Source organism: Pelobates fuscus, chromosome 3 (genome assembly GCF_036172605.1).
Source record: "Pelobates fuscus isolate aPelFus1 chromosome 3, aPelFus1.pri, whole genome shotgun sequence".
In the NCBI taxonomy this organism is placed as follows: Eukaryota; Metazoa; Chordata; class Amphibia; order Anura; family Pelobatidae; genus Pelobates; species Pelobates fuscus.
The window spans coordinates 403,286,360-403,295,346 of NC_086319.1; positions in this window are offsets into that span (position 1 = coordinate 403,286,360).

Here is an 8,987-nt window from a genome sequence, read left to right on the forward strand (position 1 = left end):
TCTCCATCCTATGTTGTATTTTCAATTCTTCTACCCCAGGGCTGAACATTTACATCCCCTACTCACCATTGGTGAGTGTAAATTCACCCACGGTGAGTATACTATGGCTTGCAGGGACCAGTAACTTTTAAAGGGATTTTAAAAGCACGAAAACAACTTTAGCTTAATGAAGAAATTTTAGTGTAAAGGTAATTTAGAAGTTAAATCACTTTTGTTTCTTTTTATGCTGCCCAAGCCACACCTCCTCTGGCTGTGACTGATCCAGCCTGCATGAAAAAAATAAATGGTTTATTTTTCAATCTGATCTTAAAGCACAGTATGTTTACTATAGAAGCTTTTGTCTCCTGCTCTGTTAATTTAATGTTAATCACACAGAGGAGGCTCATGCAGATTCTTGCAGTTTTAACAAGGCAGGAAATAAGACATTCTAAATTAAACAGAATGTGCAATAAAGGAAATTTAAAATTTGATGTCTCTTTACGGGAAATGTGGGGGTCAGGGGAGGTGTAACTATGGCTCCTAACTGCGCAGTTAGACTACAGGGACATGATCTATACACCAAAAGCACTCCATTAAGCTAAAGTTATTTTTGTGCTTATAGTGTCCCTTTAGGTCTAGCTTGTCGTATAGGACATCAGATTTGAAGCCTTGTTTTACTCCACCAACGTTGAGTTTCAAACCAATTTGTCTTCTGTATCTGACCTCTCATCTATTCCTTCTTCAGTCCAGTGCCTCCCTTTTTCTATTTTATGAATTTTTTTTATAAAAGTAATTTTACCTATCAATAATAAATAAATGTTTAAAAAATGTATCACAAACACAATGTTAAACAATACTGGAAATGTCTGATAAGCTTATCAGGCGTGGGCTACCTTTGGGATCAAATACAATTCTTCTGCTGTCAGCTCCATAATTAAACCCTTAAGGACAAATGATGAAAATGTGTCACCGTGCTGGCCTCTTACTCCTCAAGCTGTGTCCTTATGGGGTTAAGGACTTTGCAATATTTTATAACCTCTTACCAAGGGGATATCTACTTGAATCCCTGAGCTTTAGAAAACACACGCTGTGTGACCGATAGACTAATTGCAGAGTTTGTTGTTATCCTCTCACGATTAATTGTGTTTATTATATCTATTTAATTCTCTTAAGAACCAAGACACAGGTTAGAAGAACTTTAACGTGTTTTTTTATACGTTTGTTCTTTATTATTTTGATTTAATGTATCCACATATATTTGTACGATGGACACATGGCCACTTTTAAAACCCTATCTCTTTCTCTATACATGGCTTTTCATCTAATAAATATAGTGTAAATAAAATACAAAATAGGTGCTTTAATAACAGGTCTCCAAACTATGCCTCCAAAAATAAGCCAGGTTTACAGATTTTGCATGTGAACAGCATTTCATTTGTGATTCATGGTTTATCCATATATGTTAATATATATTTGTGTACGGCACATTTCGAGGACGTAAGGAACAATAATAAAGACGCAATAGTAGTAAGTGCAAAGTCAGTTGAGGTGTGCCGAAACTGACATGAGGTTAGACCTGTAAAAGAGGGCAAAAATATAAGAAGTGATTCTTACAAGTCACATACATTTATTCAGCAGATCATTATTTAGACATTTCACAGAAAGCCAATCTTATTTATTTCTCAGGATTGGGGATGTATTTGTTGTATCAAAGAAAAGGGAGAAAAGAAGCCAATGACAAAGTCAGACGGCCTCTGAGTGTGTCGGGGGGATCCTTAAAAGGGGGTAACCCTTACATACGTGAGAAACAACAATATTTACAAAAAGGTAGACCTAGGTGGAGAAGAGGAACATCCTCATCCCTGCACTAAGTCGACCAAATAGGAGACCCCTCCCTTCGGTAATGCTTAACGATAAAACTTAACTTTTATTGTTATTAATCAAAAATAAAGTGTACAAATGCAAACACTAACAAAAATAAAGAGTGAAAAAAAAAAAAGGGGTTGAAAAAAATATTTTAAGAAAAATATAAATTTAAAATAATATTGGGGAGAGCCACAAAAAATAACTGTGTGTGTGGACAATAACCTTCGTCAGCATTAGGGCGCTAAAACGCGCGTTAGGTTAGTTTAGTCAGGAGTAGCCACATATTTTAGATTCTAGCGAGCGATAGACTTGTAATTTGGGGGCTGAGAAGGTGTATCTGAAAGAGAGGAGCCTTGGATGTTCAAGCTCTCTTCGTGTGATCTGGGGGTTTGGGAGGGGAATTTCTTGAGAGAGGGACTTCAAATGTTCCAGCTCCATTATCTAGCTGGGACAGTTTGGTAATACAGCTTTTTTTTTGCTTCTTAGTGGAAACACGATTTAGTTCAACTTCCCACAATACAGGGATCCAAGAGCAACTAAGCAACATTGTGTACTTGATACAATTTGTTTCTACTGCTGTTACCAAGTACATTGGAATTGAGTCCCTGCATTATTATTTAACTCTATTCATTATTTAACTCTCTCCCCTCCCCCCTCTTCCTCTCCTCCATACACCTCACCCCATCTGGCTATTGAGCCTTTTTGCTGAAATTCTATCTGGGGGTGTTTTTGGAAGGACTATATACATTATAGATTATTGTCCACACCCACAATTATTTTTTGTGGCTCTCCCCAATATTATTTTAAATTTATATTTTTCTTAAAATATTTTTTTCAACCCCTTTTTTTTTTTCACTCTTTATTTTTGTTAGTGTTTGCATTTGTACACTTTATTTTTGATTAATAACAATAAAAGTTAAGTTTTATCGTTAAGCATTACCGAAGGGAGGGGTCTCCTATTTGGTCGACTTAGTGCAGGGATGAGGATGTTCCTCTTCTCCACCTAGGTCTACCTTTTTGTAAATATTGTTGTATTTGTTGTATGCAGATGATTTCCCCCGACCCATATTTAAATTATGTGAGTTGGTATGTGATTACCGGAGGCAGCTGTGGCTGCTCCAATGCGGCCCGAGAAGGAATGAGGGTTATGTCCTAGTCAGAGTGATATCCTACAAATGTAAAGCATAAAACATTTATTAGTTAGGGGTTTCCCTTGAAAAGCTACTAGTAGGGAATCAGGGATGGAAGTGAGTTGAGATTTCAATAGATTATCCAAAACGTGGAAAGGACCTGATTTGGTAGAGGTAGGATAATATTTCATCTCTACTGTAGGACCAGTATGGCTCGTTTTGGTATGAGTAAAAGACAAATGTATATGCCTGTGAAGTAAGGTTTGATAGTATTGTAAACTAATTTAGGAGAAAAGTGGCAAAAGTTGTAAATGCGACCATGGTTACAAATAGAAACATTTATCACACAATAAACACGAACACACCTTTAAACAACTGATACGTAGTGAGGTACCGAACTGTTCGCTGGCGAATAGTTCCCGGCGAACATAGCGTGTTCGCGTTCGCCGCCGCGGGCGAACACACAGGCGGTTCAATCCGCCCCCTATTCGTCATCATTGAGCAAACTTTGACCCTGTGCCTCACGGTCAGCAGACACATTCCAGTAAATCAGCAGCAGACCCTCCCTTCCACACCCTCCCACCTCCCTCCCAGCATCCATTTTAGATTCATTCTGAAGCTGCATGCTTAGTGAGAGGAGGGAAAGTGTAGCTGCTGCTCATTAGATAGGGAAATTGATAGCTAGGCTAGGGTATTCAGTGTCCACTACAGTCCTGAAGGACTCATCTGATATCTGCTGTAAGGACAGCACCCCAAAAAGCCCTTTTTAGGGCTAGAACATCGGTCTGCTTTTTTTTTTTCTGTGTAATGTAATTGCAGTTGCATGCCTGCCAGCTTCTGTGTCAGGCTCACAGTGCATACTGTGCCCATTTGCCCAGTGCCACCACTCACTCACTGGTGTCACAATAGCTTAAGCATGACATTTAAAAATACATTTTTTTTTCACTGTAATAAATTGAATAGCAGTTAGTTGTCTGCCAGCTTCTGTGTCAGGCTCAGTGGATACTGTGCCCATTTGCCCAGTGCCAACACTCATATCTGGTTTCACAATACCAGTCAGGCCTTCAGCGTGTGCCCTGCAGACCCCTGCCAGTGTACTTTGACAGTTGCCACTCATATCTGGTGTCTCTATAGCGTGCTTTTACAAAGAAAAAAAGTTTTCCAGTGTAAGCTAATAGCAGTCAGTGTCCTTAAAGCAGGTGTGTCAGGCCTTCAGCGTGTGCCCTGCATACCCCTGCCAGTGTACTTTGACAGTTGCCACTCATATCTGGTGTCTCTATAGCGTGCTTTTACAAAGAAAAACGTTTTCCAGTGTAAGCTTGGTTGCTTCTTCTAAGTGTTGTTTCTAAGTGTCTGTGGTTGGATATATTCTGGAGAGTTTTACAGAAGCTTCAACTGTCTAAGAGTTGTGCTAAGAGTTTTCTTTTTTACTGTTACAGGTAAGATTCATCTGTAGGAAAAGGTTACTGATTGCACAAGGTTTGATTTCCTGTTGGTAATTATAAGGCATTTGATTGGATTAGGTAGCTACTTGCTATTGATTGCTGTGTAAATTAGCTATTGTTTGCTAATAAGCAGAGGCCTACCCAGGTGTTAAACATTCCTAGTGGGAGGTGATTTTAGGAGTATATAAGGGCTGTTGTCATTAGCTTGGCTAATAGAGCTTGGTTGCTTCTTCTAAGTGTTGCTTCTAAGTGTCTGTGGTTGGAGATATTCTGGAGAGAAACTGGAGGTAATCTGAGGTATTCAGGAGGATAAATAAAAAGTTAAGATTAGTTTGATTTAAATTATTCACCTCATTGGAATGGCAGACTTAGTTCAGTGTAATAGTTGCTGTGCATTTGTTTCGCGTTCCACTTTTTGGAGGTTTAGTTGTTGTCTAATCTGTAGACAGTTCTCTATCTTGCGGCAGGAGATTGTATTTTTGAAGTCTGAGATTTGTAAATTATCTGGTAAACAAACTCAGGCTGGAACTGCTGCAAAGCCACTGCCACAGAGACATACTAGGAATGGCAGATGGATTACTGTAGGATCTGGTAGACTTAGAGTTGTGGATAAAAGGCATATTGCACAGTCTGTTGTTCTACATCTTGTGAGGTAATTCATTTTCTGCACTTTCAGAGTGTAATGGTGTCATGGAGACAGGCACTGAGGCTAGTGGTGTTGTGCAGAGAGGCACTGAGGCTAGTGGTGTTGTGCAGAGAGGCACTGAGGCTAGTGGTGTTGTGCAGAGAGGCACTGAGGCTAGTGGTGTTGTGCAGAGAGGCACTGAGGCTAGTGGTGTTGTGCAGAGAGGCACTGAGGCTAGTGGTGTTGTGCAGAGAGTGTCAGGGTACCTGAAGTCTCTACCTCTGAGAGAGGTAGAGACTTAGACGTTTATCCGTCTAGACGAGCCGTTTCCTCCGTTCCTCGCGGTCCATCCGGTCACTTAAACGCTGGCCGCGAGGGATCCGCTTCCTTTTCTAACATGACGCTCGGTACGTGACGTCATGACGCCAATCCCGAGCGACCTGTCACTCAATTGTCCGATATCTAATCAGGACTCGTCGGAGGCGTGTCTACTCTCCGGAGTCAGGGTATTTAAGCTTGCTTCTCTCATCAGCTCATTGCCCTGTCGTGGTTCTAGCTTGTCTAGTCACTCAGTGCTCTTGTATTCTAGTTTTCTCTTTGGTTCTGACCCGGCTTGTTGTACTACTCTGCTTATCTCTGTTATCCCTTTGACCCGGCTTGTCTCTCGCTTACCTGTCTTCTCGTTCCCTCGACCTCGGCTTGTCTCTGACCATTCTCTATTATTCTCTGTACTTTAGTCCGGCCATTCTAAGGTCCGGTATACGTACCTTTCTACTGTTTGTACTCTGCGTGTTGGATCCCTGTCCCGATCCTGACATTACGACAGGGCCAATGGATCCTGCAGGTACAAACAGTCAGCTTGGTTCTTCCGACCCCAGGTTTGACGCCATGGAACACAGGATGGATCAGATGGCCCTAGCACTACAGGCGCTATTGTCTCGTGCTAGTAACCCACCAGAGGAGACACGTACTCCTTCGATTTCTCCTGTAAGTTCAGGTCTAGAGGTAGCCACTGTAGGTGCTTCTTCCCGTATTACCCCACCAGTACGTTATGGCGGTTCCCCTGAGAAGTGTCGTGGCTTTTTGAACCAGATCAGCATCCATTTCGAATTACAACCCCGCTCCTATCCTACAGATAGAGCGAAGGTTGGATTTATTGTTACGTTACTCATTGAGAAAGCTCTGAGATGGGCCAATCCTTTATGGGAGAATGATAACCCGTTAGTCTATAATTATAATGCCTTTGTAGCTGCTTTTAGAAGAACTTTTGACCCCCCTGGTAGAAAGGTCAATGCAGCTAGATTACTGTTGCGCCTTCGACAGGAAAATCGAACACTTGTGGATTATGCACTAGAGTTCAGGTCCTTGGCGGCAGAAGTCAAGTGGAACGAACAGGCTTATATAGATGTATTTTTGAATGGGTTATCAGATGTAATCCTTGACGAGGTCGCTACTAGAGAGCTCCCTGAGAATTTGGAGGATTTAATTTCTTTTATCTCTCGCATTGATGAACGCTTAAGAGAGAGGCAGAACACTCGAGATAGGACCCGTAGACCCTCTTTTAAACTAGCTCCTGCATTTCAAAATTCTGAGATCGAAACCTTACGTTTTCCAGACCCTATGCAGATAGGTAATACTCACCTCACAGAGGAGGAGAGACAGTACAGGAGAAGGGAGGGTTTATGTATGTACTGCGGAGTCAGAGGTCACTTACGCCTAAATTGTCCTAATCGTTCGGGAAACGCTCGCACCTAAGTTTCTCTAGAGGACAGGCCTTGGGTGTATCTATTTTGTCCTCTATTCACAATTATAAAGATCACAGGCTTCTGTTACCCGTTTCTTTGACTTGGGAGAAGGGAGTATTAAAAACCATGGCTTTGATCGATTCTGGAGCTGCTGAGAGCTTTATCGACCAAGTTTTTGTTACCAAGCATGCTATCCCATCCCAGTTAAGGGAGACACCCCTGGCCGTTGAGGCCATAGATGGTAGACCTTTACTTGAGCCTGTTATTTTCCGTGAGACCATACCTGTTAATTTAACTGTTGGTATCTTACATGAGGAAGACCTATCTCTATTGATTATTTCCTCTCCTTCTATTCCCATAGTCCTGGGGTATTCCTGGTTAAAGAGACATAACCCTATCATTGATTGGGAGTTAGGGGAGATAGTCTCATGGGGTCAGAATTGTCAAGAGAAATGTTTGCGGAGGGTCTCGCCTCTTTGCCTAGCTAACACGTCGGCTAATTCCTCCAACCCTACAGAGACACAAATACCGCCTCAGTACCTGGATTTAAAGGCAGTATTTGATAAAAAGAGAGCCGATACCTTACCTCCACACAGGTCCTTTGATTGCAAGATTAACCTACTCCCTGGTACCATGCCTCCCAGGGGTCATGTATACCCGTTATCTACTAAAGAGAACTCAGTTCTAGAGGAGTATATTCACGAGAATTTAGACAAGGGATTCATTAGGAGATCCTCCTCTCCTGCCGGGGCTGGATTTTTTTTGTTAAAAAGAAGGATGGTACACTAAGACCTTGTATTGATTATCGAGGTTTGAACAAGATAACCATTAGGAATGCTTATCCCATTCCTTTGATTACCGAACTCTTTGATCGTTTAAAGGGTTCTAAAATTTTCACCAAGTTAGATCTCAGAGGGGCATATAACTTGGTGAGAATCCAGCAGGGACACGAGTGGATGACGGCGTTCAATACTCGATATGGTCACTATGAATATACAGTAATGTCTTTTGGGTTATGTAATGCACCGGCTGTATTCCAGGATCTGATAAATTAGGTTCTTAGGGAATTTCAGCATGATTGTGTTATTGTATACCTGGTTGATATACTCATATATTCTAGAGAGATTGAGACTCACCACAAACAAGTCAGAAGGGTTTTGCACAAACTTCTTCAACATGGCCTGTACTGCAAATTGGAGAAATGTAGCTTCGATCAATCCCAAGTAAACTTCCTTGGTTATGTGATCTCTGGGGAGGGATTTAAGATGGACCCGGATAAACTCCAGTCCATTCAAGATTGGCCTTTACCAAAGGGTCTCAAGGCCGTTCAGAGATTTATTGGATTCTCCAATTATTATAGGCGCTTTATTAAGGGATATTCTTCTATTATTGCGCCTATCACCAATATGACCAAACAGGGGGCTGATACTAAGAATTGGTCTACGGAAGCTCTCCTTGCTTTCAAAACTCTCAAGGAGCTTTTTGCTTCCGCTCCAATTTTAGTTCACCCTGATACTACTCTGCCTTTCCTACTTGAGGTAGACGCCTCAGAGACTGGTATAGGTGCTATCCTATCTCAAAGGTTAGGTGTGGATAAACCGTTACATCCATGTGGATTTTTTTCTAAAAAATTATCTGGTGCTGAGAGCAGATATGACATTGGTGACAGAGAACTACTAGCTGTTATCAAGGCTTTAAAAGAATGGAGACATTTATTGGAAGGGACATTACATCCTGTTACTATTTTAACGGACCACAAGAACTTGTCCTATATTGGAGAGGCCAAGCGATTGTCTTCCAGGCAAGCTCGTTGGTCGTTATTCCTCACCCATTTCAATTATGTTCTCACTTATAGGCCTGGTTCGAAGAATTCTAAAGCCGATGCCCTATCTCGCCAATATGAACCTTCTGCTTCATCTGAACCGGTTCTGTCCTCTATAGTACCTAAATGCAATATTATTGCTAACACAAGTCTCAAAATCCATTCTCCGTTGCTTGCCCAGATCATGAAGTCACAACATCTGGCACCTGGACAGACTCCTGAGGGAAGAAACTTTGTTCCTCCTGAACTCCAACTGGAGCTCTTACAGTGTTTCCACGAAAGTAAGGTGGCTGGTCATCCTGGCATTCGCAAGACATATTCCCTGATCTCCAAGGATTTCTGGTGGCCTTCCTTACGAAAGGATATTAAGGAGTT